The following is a 14985-nucleotide window of genomic DNA, read 5'->3' on the forward strand; positions in this document are numbered from 1 at the left end:
CACTACATCTTAATTGACTTTCAAGTGCGATTCCCCCGCCCCCCTCCGAAGTACTAACTGGGAATAAGGTATGCCTCCCTGGGTACTTGCATTTTAAAAGGTGGTACTTTAAGTGTAAATAATAATAAAAGTTGATATATAGTGAAAGCATACCATGAGCCAGGTGCTGGCTAACTGCCTTTCATGGATTTTCTCATTCATTTACAGAATGACCCAAAGTTAGGGACTATGCCCGGTTTACTCAGCCAACAGTAAGTGGTGGAGCTGGGATTTCAAATAAGGAGATCTGATTCTAGAGCCTGGGCTCATGGGTACCAAGCATTGCTACCTTGAATGAAATTCTATCTATAGAATATGAGGCAGGCCCCCAGGAGTAGGAAGATATTTGGGGCCCCAGAAGCCTGCCTCGTCCATTTGCTTCTAGGCTGGTTTGGCCTCTCCTGTGAAAGCCATGGCAAATCTTTTTTGTAATGATAATCTGTTGCTCTGGGCAGCTGACCCACCTTACTTCATAGCCATGGGAACCAAGCTATTTCCACAGGCTTTGAGGGTGTCTGTTGCTGATACAGACAGCCACCTGCCAGTTATTATGACACTATAATCAAGACTGCATTACCAGAGTCCACCCTACCAGGCCCAGTATCATTCCAAACCATTCTAACACAACATCCATTATATTAGAGCCTTACCGTGTTATTAGAAAGGTTGCTAAAGAGCTTATGCATTACAAAGGAAAAGGATACTGGTGTCTCTTAAATGAAATAATGGAGGAAACAATTTACATACATCATTCAGAAAATTGTGGTTCCCTTTCCTCCACATTCCATGACCTTTTCAGCACTTACCATATTGTAAAATGATGTGAGTAATGTTAACAACAAGAATACATATTTGACCTTCTGGAAAGGTAAAGAAGTACCTTAACTCACCTGATATTTTTTAGTCTACTGTTGATCATTGTAATAAACACACACACACACACACACACACACACTTATGCGCACATATCCCAATGCTTAAGATTGTTTCTGTTTGTGAAGATTGTCTATTTCCTGATCCAATTCAGCAATATCTTGTTTTCTTAAATGTTTTTAGGGTTATGGTCCACGTATAAACTCTTAGTTTATCTGTGCCTTGCGCTTTTGCTATGCTTTTGACCTGATATCCTTATTGGATACCATGCAGATCACTTCTAAGGAGCCAGCATCATGGGGTGGGTGGATGCATGTGTGGGCCTTTGTAGCAGAAAGACCCAAATGTCCACGTCTGCACCCAGGGGAGCGCTCATCCAGAACAGTACTCCAGATTAAGCAACATGCCCGAAAGGCATTTGATACAAATCAAACTTCAGGTGTGAGCGTTTTGTACTGCCGAAGACCAAGCTTGCTAAGTCCAAATTACTTATGTGTGTGTTTGTTTATTATTTAATCCTTGCCTATTTCTAAATTGGCTTTGAGACAACTCATAACCTGAGCCATGCATATCATGGGACCATTTAGTTGAGGCTAGACACTCAAGTGCTTTGGGATAGAGTTTTTCTGCAAAATGAGGCAGCTGTTCATTGCTGTGGTTTGGCAATAAGTATAGCTCTGAGCTTTCTGGCAGCCAAAGCCAAAAGGGAAACATGATGAGTTATATAGGAATAATACAGTACTATAAAAGGAAGTCACAATTATTTATAAAAATGGGCAACCTTTTTTTCTAAAACTTTAGGGGAATTTATCACACACATCTTTATGTAAGGGCCTTTGAGCATCATAACAGACAATGTTTTGTTTTAGGGAAGTTGGAGATCCATTCTTCATGTAATCATTTCTCATATCAACCTTCAATAAAATCTGATGGTGTGGAATTAAATTATATTCTCTGAGGATATTTCATGCAGTAAGAAAATCTTTTTATCTCTAATCCACAAGTAAACTAATATAACGCAAAGCTAAAATCTAGAAAAATTTTCAGAAAGTGCTTAACGAATGAACATATGACAATGAATGTAGTGAACTAAATGAAATGAGCTATTAAATAGTTTATGAGTAACTGTAGTGGTAACCAGCCATCCTGGGGCCGTGTATGGGTTCACTGAGAACAAATCATGTAGGACCTAGAAATGGTGTTTACACACAATGGGTTCTCAGCAGAATTCCCCCAGCCCTGACATTGCTAGGTGAGGGCTCAAGGGTGCCCATCAAGGGAGCAGGCCTCTAGGCCTACCACCCCTACTTCACCCCTCTTATTGGTTCCATAGATTGGGTTCACCTAAGATTTCATTTAAAAAAAAGGATTTCTGATGCTTTAAACAAAATATATCTGTTTTAAGAATATATTTTTTATTTTTTCTTACTACCAAGGTAAGGCATATACATTTTAGAAAATTTGGAAAATGTAGATTTACAGAAGGAAATAAAATTAGAGTTACCTGTATTCTCACTGCCTATTAATAACTATTGTTAGTATTTGTCTGAATTGATCTAATTATATGCAAATACATATACATAAGTAAATATATACATGCATACATATATGTAATTACATTTTTATTTTTAAGTAACTTGCTTTTTTTCACTTAACAATTTATAGTGAATGTTTTTCATGGCATTAAATATTCTTCTATATTATTATTTCTAATTGCTGCCTAGTACTATATCATATTAACTTGCCATAATTTATTATACCAACCTTTTGATTGTTTATAGTTTTCAACATTGTTAATATGATTGCAATGGTAATCCTTACAGCTTGACGTATGAACTTCTATTTATATAACTGACTAAAAATAAAATTCCTGGGTTAATAAGAATGCTAACATTTTAATGTCTTGGAAAAATGTATCCAAGTTATCCTCCAGAAAATTTGCATTCCTTTATACTTCCACCAACGATGTAAGAGGGAGCTCATTCACTCACATCTTCATCACCCGAACTCATATTCACCCCTGCTAATTTGATAATCAAGTTCCATCTTATTCTGATTTAAATTCATTATATTTTTACTGAGGAAATCATTTTAATTATATGTCATTGGCAATTTGTATTTCTCCCTTGGTGAACTACCTGCTTATGACCTTTGTCCTTTTTTCCTATTGAAGTGCTTATTTTTGTCACGTTAAATTTTAGAAGCTCTTTATCTATTAAAAAATATTAACCTTTTGACTGTCATGTAGGCTATAAATATTTTCCAGTTCACGGCTTTACCTTTTAAATATGTTATGCTTTATTTGTTTATGTAAGGGAAATGTTGGCATAGACATTTTCAAGTTTCATGTGGTTAATTTTATCTCTTCCTTCGAAAGCCCAAGATTTTATTGATTTCTACTTATAAAGCCCGCTGTTATTAATAATAATGTATACGTTTTTTTAATATTCGTCTGGTTTTATTTTTGCATTGGAATCCATCTGGAATTTGTCCTGCTGTGAGGTGCGAGATATAGTAGGGATTTGATTCTCTTCCTAGATTGTTATTCACTCATCCTGACACCCTTCAAACTTAACCTATGAATTTACAATATAATGTCCATGTATGTAGGTACATATATGTGTATATATGTTCTGGGCTTTCTGTTGTTCCACTGAGCTCTTGGTCTTTACTGTTTTCATCATTTCAACTCCATGGCTCCTTTTAATAGCGATTTCAAGAGATTCTTTGCTATACTCACACATTTATATTCCAGAATGACTTAAAATAACTTTCTTGTGTTTCAAGCAGAAGATAACTTTAGGATTATGATTGGGGTTGTATTAAATTTTTAGATTAATTTGACGAGGAGTGGTGTTTTTACAGTGTTGAGTCTTCCCACAGAGGAATATGTTATGTCTCTCCATTTATTCAACCCATCTTTTATGGCCCTTAGTAAATCTTTATAGGTGTCTTCACATTAGACCTACAAATTTCTTGTTAAGTACTTTTTAAGCTATTTTATATTTTGGCATACTATGATGAATGGAAACTTCTTCCATTATAGTTTCTGGAAGGCTATTGTTTGTTTATGTGCATCTAGACCTCACCATGCTATTTGATTTACTCTCCGCAGTTCTGAAATATAGAACCATAGCTGATGTGTAGAATTTGGATTGATGGGCCAAAATTATATTAGACTATCAGGCTCGTGAGGACTATATCAACACCAGCAGTGTGGCTGAAGCATGCTAGGCATTCAATATCTTTTGAGCAATGGAATGAATGATTTTAGCTTAACAAAATGAAAATTTTCTAAAATCTGAATAACAGACTGTTTTATGAGTTAGTGAGTGCCTTATGCCTGATAATATTCTTGTAGATTCTTTTTTTTTTTTTTTTTTTTTTTTTTGCGGTACGCGGACCTCTCTCACTGTTGTGGCCTCTCCCGTTGCGGAGCACAGGCTCCGGACGCGCAGGCTCAGCGGCCATGGCTCACGGGCCCAGCCGCTCCGCGGCATGTGGGATCTTCCCGGACCGGGGCATGAACCCACATCCCCTGCATCGGCAAGCGGACTCTCAACCACTGCGCCACCAGGGAAGCCCTTGTAGATTCTTTATGTCCACCGGTCAGGGTATTTCAGAGCAGATTCATACATCAACTAAAGGATATATCATAAATTACATTGATCTGCAATTTCATTTCCCTAACTCTTAGGTTAAAATGGAGACGTGGAGACCTTGGGAAACAAGAGCCTAATCTAAAAGAATATGGTGGGCATATGTCGGCTTTGGCTGCCCAGCACCCGTTCTCCCTTTCACTGAGAATAGCATCCTGATGTTGTTTGGGGAACTACCCCTCCTCCATCAGATACCATCTTCTTAACCAAGGTACCCCACCCTCCCCTGCCAAAGAGAATAGGGGCATCCGAAGCTAGGTCAAACAGACACTCCTTCCCTGTGATACGAACTTTTAGGAGGGAGTTAGAAGTATATACAACTGTTGGCACCCAGACTTTCCAACAGCAAAACCCTATTGGGACCCTCTACTTATTCCTGCCACAGATCCCTGGAGCTGCCTTTATGCCTCTTCCCTCCAATAAATTCCTTTCTGATTACAGTTGCCAGAATCAGTGTTTATTGCTTGCAAACAAAGAAATCTAAATAGTACAAGGGAAGGAATAATCTATGAGGTATTTCAACAAAAGAAGCTGCATAACTTGGTGACAATTCAGAAGGGAAGAGAGGCTCAAAGACGGCACAGCCTCTAGGCTAGGATGCTTGGGACCATCTCATGCCAGGTGCATACTGACAGACAAACAAAAAGAATCAAGCTTACAGAGACCGTTTGCACAGTCTTCATAATTCTTTTTCGATTCGCCTCCTTATGAGATTCATTATGAACACTTCAGTGTGGTGGGCGGGGCTTGCTCGTGACCACATTTGCTGCTTTCACTTTTAGTTGTTACTAATTTGATGATGATCATTTGATTTATTTTGATCATCTTTTACTTCAAGGGCCACATTTGCAGCCGCCTCATCTCAGTCTCTTAGAAATTGCACCTGCAAATGTTCAATAGTCACACAGAAGCACTTAGTTTTATGGAAACAAGTGGCTTTTAGACATGCAAATGAAGGTTGGCATTTCTATTACCCAAAGGTCTGATGCTCTGCTACTGGAAATGTACAAGTGCTGTCTGAGAAAACTTTTATTTACGAAGACTGGGCAGAATATCAAATGCAAGTGAGAAGTCTTTCTAGAAGATAAGGGTGTGTAGACAGAAATGGACTTTAGGGAGTCCTCACAAGCTGGGAGAGCATAGAAGGAAGAGAATGTATATGGAAGTTTCTGCCCTAATTACAAAATCAGCCACTAAGGGGCATGTCTCGGATTTCTAGTTCTTCTGCTAACTTGCTGAGGGATAGGAATGTCACCCTGTTAATTGGTATCTCAGTTTTCTTTACTGCTGAGGTAAAAAGATTTTATTATTTTGTAGTGGGAGGACATGGCACACATACAAAATGTGGCTTTTGAGTAAATACATGACCTGAGGTATTCTCTCTGTCAGGTACCTGGTACACATGCATACCTAATTTCTGATCAAGTAGAATTTTTCTTGGCCTATTTCCTAAAAGTCATTAGGTTACTGAGCCATTATTTTAAATTGAATATTGAAAATAATTCAGCAGTATTATTTATAGCATAATCTCTGGTGGCATTGAATCCTGTCATAGAAGCTGCTTTTCAGTTTATAAAGATAACCAAAAAGCACAGCTGGACAGGTGGTTTGAAAATTCATTTTTATAATTTGTTTCCCAGCTGAGACTTTGGGGGGTCAGGTTTTTTTGTTTGTTTGTTTGTTTTTTGCGGTACGCGGGCCTCTCACTGTTGTGGCCTCTCCCGTTGCGGAGCACAGGTTCCGGACGCGCAAGCTCAGCAGCCATGGCTCACAGGCCCAGCCGCTCCGCGGCATGTGGGATCTTCCCGGACCGGGGCACGAACCCGTGTCCCCTGCCTCGACAGGCGGACTCTCAACCACTGCGCCACCAGGGAAGCCCTGGACGTCAGGTTTTTGCCAGAAGCAAACTTTCAGGGACCGTCATTAAACACCCAAAGAGTAAGATTTCTAATGGCAACATTGACACTGCATCTAATGATTTCTCTGCTTCCAGGCACTGTTGTAATAAAGGCAGCTTCCATTTTTAGGTTCTTGGGGCATATTTTATATCAGCTGGAAGTGAAGGAGGAGGAGGGAGGCCGTTGGCATCCCTCACTTTCTCATACAAAAAGTTAAACAGTATAGCCCACTATTTACTCAGCTTAGAATAGTTTCCATCTAAGAAAACAAACGTGTAAAAATCTGAAAGAAAAAAAGTCCTGATTACTGTACTAAGCAATGCCATTGGGCTTTGTAGTCTGACTCTAGAGAGTAAGAGACTCTGAAAAAAATTTTGAATGTAGAAGGGTAAAAACAAATGCCGCTCTGGCTCATTCACTAAGGAATTGACCAAGATGTCTGAACGAGAGAAGAACTCAGCACACACAAACATGAAGCACGACATAAACAGTCAATTCACCTCAATGACGTCACCCAGCCTTGTTCCCCCATTGGTCTCAAATGACAAGGGCCTAATTACATTGTCATGATAAGGAAAAGCTGACACCTGAAAGCTCAGGTCCTGCTTATCTGTCCGGTCAGCTCTTGAAAGGCTTTTGTAGAATAAGTAGTTGGGAAAAGGGGAAACCGGGAATGTCTTTCTTTTTGGCAACAGACGAGGAAAGATTTCCAAATGAATTGACTATTACTGGACACGTTGAGACTTTACTTGATCTGAGTAAGTAAGCTGGCTCATTACTTCTCATCTCCATCATCTCTCGCCTTGGCGAATACTTGTCTGAAACTCTTAAGAAGGCTTCTAGTTCAGAGATAAATGTGTTCCATTTGGCTTGCCACTGATGCATTGCATGACTGGATGGGAAATATATTTCTAGATCTCAGTAAATAAAACAAATCACCAGGAGGGACTTAGTTTAAATTGTTTCTCAAATCAAATCTGGCCGGTTTTAGCTTCTAAATACATGTCATTAGCTGACATCTCAGCTTCAAACTGTTCTTGCTTTCATATTGACAGGACCATATGAATCCAACTTAATTAGCCAACAATTCACCAACAAATGAGGTGCACTGAGTGTTTTCCAAGCCAAAAATAGAGCCAGAGGCTCAAACTATTAGGCATTCAAGCTGTAGCAATAGACACCCAAAATTCTCAAGGGGATTTATTAACTAGCTTGCTGAACCAAGGGCAAACACGCAAAAACGCCATCTCAATAAACACAGGTGTAAAATACATCTTCTAGCATAATAACTCATTAACTCACACCTGCACTTTCTTGAACCAACTAGCTCATCATTTCAGTATTCAAACAATCTTGCACATGTAACTTGAGTAGTGGACAAATTTATCTCTGCTTTCTTCACTGTAAATGTTTTCTGTCTTTACTTAACACCTCCTCACGGTGCCAGCAGCCATAGGGAAAAGAGAAAGTTCCTCATGTCCTGCACAGGCGTGTAGAAAACAGTGAGAGGCCCGCATACCGGAAAAAAAAAAAAAAAAATTAGTCCATTTGAAAGTCTTCTGGATTCTATACAAGTGTGGAACTTCTACATGGAAAGGTACAGTGGTCAATTGGACATGGATATCTGGGATGAGGCTGCTGACTAGAGATTTAGGTGACATTGGTGTACATGTATTAAGCGACTCCAAGGAAATGAAAACTGAAAAGAAGGAGTAAACCTGACAGTACCAACATTTGAGGTGGAAAGCCAGGGATCTAAACAAAAGGATATTTTTCTTCTCCTCCAGACCTCAAGTTAATTTGCATAAGTACTCACTACTACATTATTTAAGGAATTTTTTGTTTTAAATGGAAATTTATAAACCTTGCAACACAGACAGGAAGTAATCTTAAATGCATGCCTACCCTCTGCACTGGAGGATCTAGAAAGAAGAACATAGATTTGTGCTGTTTTCTATATTGATATTCTTGTATCCCACAGACTCATCATTCATCTGCCAACCGTAGCATTGCCAAATATAGTAAACTAGACAGTAATTGTATTCTTTGCAAACTTGGAATCCTTCATATTCCCTGAAGGAGTTTTCCATTTCGTTAAATCTTTGACTTCTCAGTTCCAGGTTCACGTTCAGCAGTGGTGGTAGGAAACCTGTCAGAAACGTCTCATTTTACTAGATCAAAAATAAATAAAAGTGTGGCATGGAAAAATAACCCATCAACCTTAAAACCCCTCAGAGTGCCGCCTGAGAGCAAGACACAGTTTTTTCTTTCTCACTCGCTCTTTTTCTGTGTTCTGATGATATAATCAATATTTCCTGTCCAAAAACGCAATATTCTCCAGTCTTAGAAACCCCTCAAGTCTGCATTTAATGTCAAAGAAAATCATCCTCCATGTGACAGATGTTTATTTTTCAGCTTCTGTATCTGAAGTCTTCATCAACTTTTAATGAGAAAAGAACCACTGAATAATGTTATCAGTAGCAGAGACCGTACGTGACAATAGTCTTGAATAAGAAAATTTAAATGTTAGAAGAAAATAGACTCTGCCACTAATAAATCCAGATAAACATCTATTTGTATGTGAGGATCAAAAATAATTTCTCCTTCGTTCTCTTTTTAGAGCAGATAAATATTTCTTGAAATAGAGATTCATTACTTTGACAAACCTGCATTTGAGTGTCTGATGTCTACTGGGCACTGTTATGGGATTGGGAGCAATACAAAGAAGGAGGTCATAGACCCAGCCCTTGAGGAAATCTAGGTCGAGAAGGTAATCTAGTTGCCAGGAAGTCCACATGAGGCCGTGGGGGTACCATGTAATTCTTCAATTCCATATATGCAGTCCTTGAAGCAAATGTAAAAACAGCAGTTCAGATCACAGACACTTAAGATGGGAAGGTGCTTAGAGATCATCTAGAGCAGCATTTACCACAGTTTCTTGACGCTTATCATAAAAAAATAAAATAAGATAGTTTTGTCATGCACTTATCTGCACAAGAGCATATTTTTTTGCCCACAATGGTACTTACTTACCTTAAAATACACAAAAGTTCTAATTAAAAGTTATGAACCTGAAACTATCACATTATTAATCAACTGTACTCCAATGTAAAATAAAAAGTTTAAAAAATTTATGAAGTTCTTATATTTTCTTCTATGCTTCAGTGGGTTTCTTGCATACCCCAATCTAAAGGACACTAGTGCAGACCATCTTCTTCAATTCTTTGAGAAGAAAACAATGGACCAGGCAATGAATTTGAATTGCATTAGTCATTCAACTAGTTAAGTGTCTGAACTATGCCAGATAGAACCCAGGTCTCCTGATACCCATTGTAGTACATTTTTTCTTACATAATTTACAACCACACAATGAACCTTGATGTCATGTAAGCATAGGTTTGTGTGTGATGTGTGTAAGCATAGGTTAATGTTACTAAATATTGTATATACACAAGCATTAGTAACACTAATGCTTTCTGAGAAGGTCCAGAAGTGGGAATCATGGAGAACAGTGTAAATGGTGTTCTGTTAACCAAAAGGAGCTAATTGTCCTCTCAAAATTGATCTCTCTGGGGCTTCCCTGGTGTCGCAGTGGTTGGGAGTCCGCCTGCCAATGCAGGGGACACGGGTTCGAGCCCTGGCCCGGGCAGATCCCACATGCCGCGGAGTAACTAAGCCCGTGCGCCACAACTACTGAAGCCCGCGTGTCGTGCTCCGCAATAAGAGAAGCCACTGCAATGAGAAGCCCGCGCACCGCAACGAAGACCCAATGCAGCCAAAAATAAAAATAAATAAAATAAATTTATTTAAAAAAAAATTGATCTCTCTGGAAAGAATTTACTTGCCAGCAGAATCATTATTCTTCCCAAAGAATTACAGACCTCCTCATGCTGTTTCCTAAACTTCTTTGCCTGCCAATAATTTGAATTTAACTGTATACCTCTTTGTGGTTTCTCATACAGCTCTTTTAGTTAGTGTCATGAAGTATCGGTTCTAGTTCTTATTCAAAATTGCACAAATGAGTCCTTGCAGACAGCTCTTCAGCGATCTTGCCCGCCACCGAAAGCTCACTGTGCAAACTGATAGGCAATTTTGAGCACACATGTGAGTCAGAAACTCTTATTATTATTTTCTCTAAGCCACTTCTTAATTTCTTTCAGAGCTCCTTATCTATTTTAGTTCTCAGATATTTTTGAGCATGCTCCCTCCCTGTGGATCTGGATGTATGTACTTGGTTCCACTTGTCATTGCTACAGGGCCCCATAAATACAACTTGAAACCCAAACCTTAGACATGCAACCCTCGTAGTTGCATTTAATGACCGCTTGTGTTTTTCAGAAGAGATGGAAGCAGAATGATCAGATTTTAGCTCAGTTAGGAAAGAAAATGCAGTAACGTTTGCCAGCAGAAGATCAACATACTAGGTGTTTCATAGTTCTATTTTATGGATACTAGGACTAATACAGCATGTAAGAGAAATACTTTCATACTTATAATAATTAGTTTGATCATTTTAAACATAGAGCATATTAGATGTTTCTTCTAAGTTTTGAAATATTTGGAAAAATGTAATTAATTAATTCAACGTGTATTTATTCCCTAACCTATAACAGATTCAAACCCAAAGTGTGCAGGTAAACTGCATGTTCCTGGGACATGCCACATAGTTTCCTAGCTTTCGCCCTTCACTCACATTGAATTCCCTACCCCCGACCCTGCACCTGCAAATTCTTCTTATCTTCCAAGACCTAAGTGCCTCTGTGTCCTTTAGGAAAACTTTCCCCATCTCTCTCCCACTTTCCCCAGCCCAAAAGAAATCACTCCCTCAGAATTCCCATTTTCTTATCCCCTACTTCATTCTACCTGCTTTTAGATATCTCTGTGTATGTGTTGTCTCTGGTAGGAGACATAAAGCTACTTGAGGTCTAGGACTGGGTTTATTCATCCTTGCATTCCCCATGTCCATAACCCATGCTTTCCTCATTGAATATCTCAGTAGATAGATAGAACTTGCAAAAATCGGATACCTTAACTGTAGGATTACTGAGAATTGTCTAAGTTTGGATTTCTAGGAGTGAGGCACACATTTTCACCTGCTTTTCCTTGTTGCAGGAGTTGATGTGGAAGAGAAGGCAACAAATAATGATTAAGGACATAAAAGGTGTGAGACGTGCTAGATGTTTTGTATTTCTTCCCCCAGCAACTTGTTGAATAGGAAATGTTGTTGTGTTTAGACCTGTAATGAGCTTCTCTGAGTCATTCCTTCTCTTCATGCCTTCCTCCTTTCACCTACTTCTAGTAATTATAGCAAAACCTTATATTTACTTCTTAGTGTTTAGTTTACAAATCATGTTAAAATCCATTGTATTGCTTTATACTTAGAACAGACCTGTGAGACAGGTGGGCCCTATCCAAATGAGAAAACTGAGTCTTAGGTGGGTGAAGCCCTTGGCCAACATCACCCATTACATACCTGCAGCCACGGTCAAAGAACGGCAGCCTGGGGAGGATGGACACCTGAGGGACCCCAAGGCCTGAGAGGCATGCACCATATGCTTATTAGGAATGTTCTCTTTGGCTGTATTTTTTCATTTTTATTTATTAAGTTTTTAATTCTACTGTCTTTGGTTCCATTTTTATGTCTTTTGTCTAGATTCTTTAGGTAAATAGTCCATTTATTTCCCTTTTTTTTTTCTAATAGAATGCAAGTAAGACTATAACCTTTCCTCTGAATAATCCTTTGGTTTTATCCCATTGGTTTTGATAAGAAAGGTACTATACACTTACTGTCATTTATCTCTACATAAGCTAAAATTTCAAATTTGATTTCATCTTCAACTCCAATTTTATTGAAAAGAATACAGTTAAAAATCTCTAATGGATACATTTATGTAGCTATGCTTTTTGTTAATTTCCAGTTTTATAACATTTTGATCAAAGGATGCAATTTGTTTGTTTTGTTTTGTTTTGATTTTTAGAGGGGGAAAGAATTTTTGAACTATTTGATAGTAAAATATATCATCAATTTATTCCATGTTAACTAATTTCTTTTATATTCTAGTGTTGCTCGGATTAAAAAATAATTTTAAAATAAAGAAAAAAAATTGTAACTCCTCAAACACTCTTAATAGATAATTGTTCCATGACCCTAAAATTATTTCATGGAATCATGTCAATCCTAGAAAGTCACAGAAAGAAGAAGTGGAGAATAAGACACAAAACTATAATTAAAAACATTTTTATACTTAGCAAGAGCTGCAAAAGTAAAAAAGGGGCACTGAGGCAACACAGAGGTAGTCACTGCAAGAAGCAAGTGTGACCCCTTGGACTGGAGGAGCAAAGGGAAGAGAATCTAGAAGCTCCTAAGAAGGAACCACGGAGCTGGGACTCAGACCTCTGAGGACACTGCCTGCCTGCTGCTGCTTTCTCTGAGGGGGTCCCAGGAGGCTGGTCTGCAAGTGAAGGAAAACAACAAAAAACAAAAAAAGAACACAAGGCTGGGACCAACTGCCAAAGCTGTGGTGAAGAACCATTGCTGAGATGCAGCTGACAGGACCAGCAGGCAAACAGGAGGGAGCAAGGCCTTCTCTCCCCTCCTGCGTCCTACTCTCCTCCTGGGGCTCTATACTGACAGAGCCCATCAGGCAAAGGAAGATGTATTCTGGAGAGCCCCAGCCTCAGGATCACAGACCAGCACAGGAGGGTGGGCTTGGGGCTGAGACACTAGCTCACAGCCTGGCACAAGGAACACTTAGTGCCCCTCCCCGTCCTTTTTACAACTGAGAGTCTGAGATCCAGAGCATGCAAGAGAGTGGTCTAGGGCCTCACATAACAGTGGTACAACTAGGGCTAGCAGGCACAGTTATGTAAAAATATAGTGACAATTAAAACATACTTTTGTAAGGTAGAAAACTGGCAACTGTTAATTTGTGTGAGTGAATTAATTACCAAGCTATAGAATTATGATTATGTATGCTAATACTAAGGGTCAGATCAGCTTTGTTGTTTTATTTTAATTACAACACCAAGACTCTGGTCATGTAGGCAGACTCTCCATTGTTTGCTGCTTGTGTGACATATCTGTAGACAAAACTCAAAAAGTATTAGCAGAAACTTTGCCTATTAGTGTTCTAATGGGAAAACCAATGGAGCTACTGGAGAAAATATCCTCAAAGGAGATGTCCAGCCAACTCTGGTATATAATCTTCATCATCAAATCTCTGACTCTTTCCCTGGGACATCAGAAATGATATTTTTTAGATGGCTTAAGATTACCTTAAAACATTCCTGGAGGGTCTAATACAGGCAGAAAAGTACAGGGAGTCTGTGGAATTTTGAATCTTAGCTCTGCCACTTTCAAGGTGACCTTGAGTAAATTACTTTGGTTTCTTGTTACCTGGTGATAGGAATGTTCATTTATTTATTCAGCAAATATGTGGAGTGCCTACCATGTGCCTGACATTGCTCTAATGGCTGGGGACCAGTGAATCACTCTGCACTCCCTGAGCTTTCCACTGCAGTGCAGAAAGGCAGAAAATAAACCTATAAATATATAAAATGTTAGGTGGCAGTAAATAATATTACAAAAATAGGTCAAGGTAGGAAAGTAGAGAACGACGAGAGGGATTAGTTTTATAGAGTGCATAGCAGAGGCCAGTCTGAGAATGTAACATCTTAAGGAAAGGAGGGAGCCATGTGGGTGTCTGGAGAAGACTTTTCTAAACAGTGGGAACCAGACATGCAAGGGCCCTGTGGTGGAACCTGCTTAGCGAAGACGAAGAGGGTGTGTGATGAGGTGAGGGGCGGGGGGCGGGGGGGCATGGGAAAAGCGGAGCTCAGGGAGCCGCGGGGAGGGGAGGAGGAGGCAGGACTAGATCCTACAGGGCCTGTTTGTTATGTGTTTCCATTACAGAGCTGGGAGCAGAGGACTGACATGATCTGACCTGTCTTAAAAGATTCACTAGCGCTGCTGGGTGGAAGGTAGACTGTGGAGAGTCAACAAGGGAGACGGGGTCGGAGGTGCAATTAGGAAGCTCTTGCTGTAATCCGGGCAGAAAATGATGGTGACTTAGAAAAGGGTGTGAGTGTGGAGGTGTTGAGAGGTGATGGCGTGCCGGGTAGATTTTGAAGGACCAGTCAACAACACTGCTGATGTACAGAGAGGGGAGAAGTAAAGAGTGTTGCCAGAGTGTTTTGTTTTGTTTTGTTTTGTTTTTTGGTACACGGGCCTCTCACTGTCGTGGCCTCTCCCGTTGCGGAGCACAGGCTCCGGACGTGCAGGCTCAGCGGCCATGGCTCACGGGCCCAGCCGCTCCGCGGTATGTGGGATCTTCCCGGACCGGGGCACGAACCCGCGTCCCCTGCATCGGCAGACGGACTCCCAACCACTGCGCCACCAGGGAAGCCCTTCCCAGAGTTTTTTGCCTGGATGGCAGGAAGAATGGAGATGCTATTACTGAGAAGGGGAAGAGAGCGGGAAGGGCTGGTGAATCGTGTGAAGCCTGTTGTGAGATAAT

General features: G+C 39.8%; 1 protein-coding gene across 1 annotated transcript in view; it reads left to right on the forward strand.

Annotated features, from left to right (window-relative positions):
• The window catches only part of SLC9A9 (solute carrier family 9 member A9), a 558734-nt gene that overhangs the window by 272570 nt on the left and 271179 nt on the right, over positions 1-14985 (forward strand). The gene's annotated exons all lie outside the window — the stretch shown is intronic.

Source organism: Delphinapterus leucas, chromosome 4 (assembly GCF_059928025.1).
Source record: "Delphinapterus leucas isolate spDelLeu-1000000601 "Yukka" chromosome 4, BTC_Dleu_Yukka2, whole genome shotgun sequence".
Classification (NCBI taxonomy): Eukaryota; Metazoa; Chordata; class Mammalia; order Artiodactyla; family Monodontidae; genus Delphinapterus; species Delphinapterus leucas.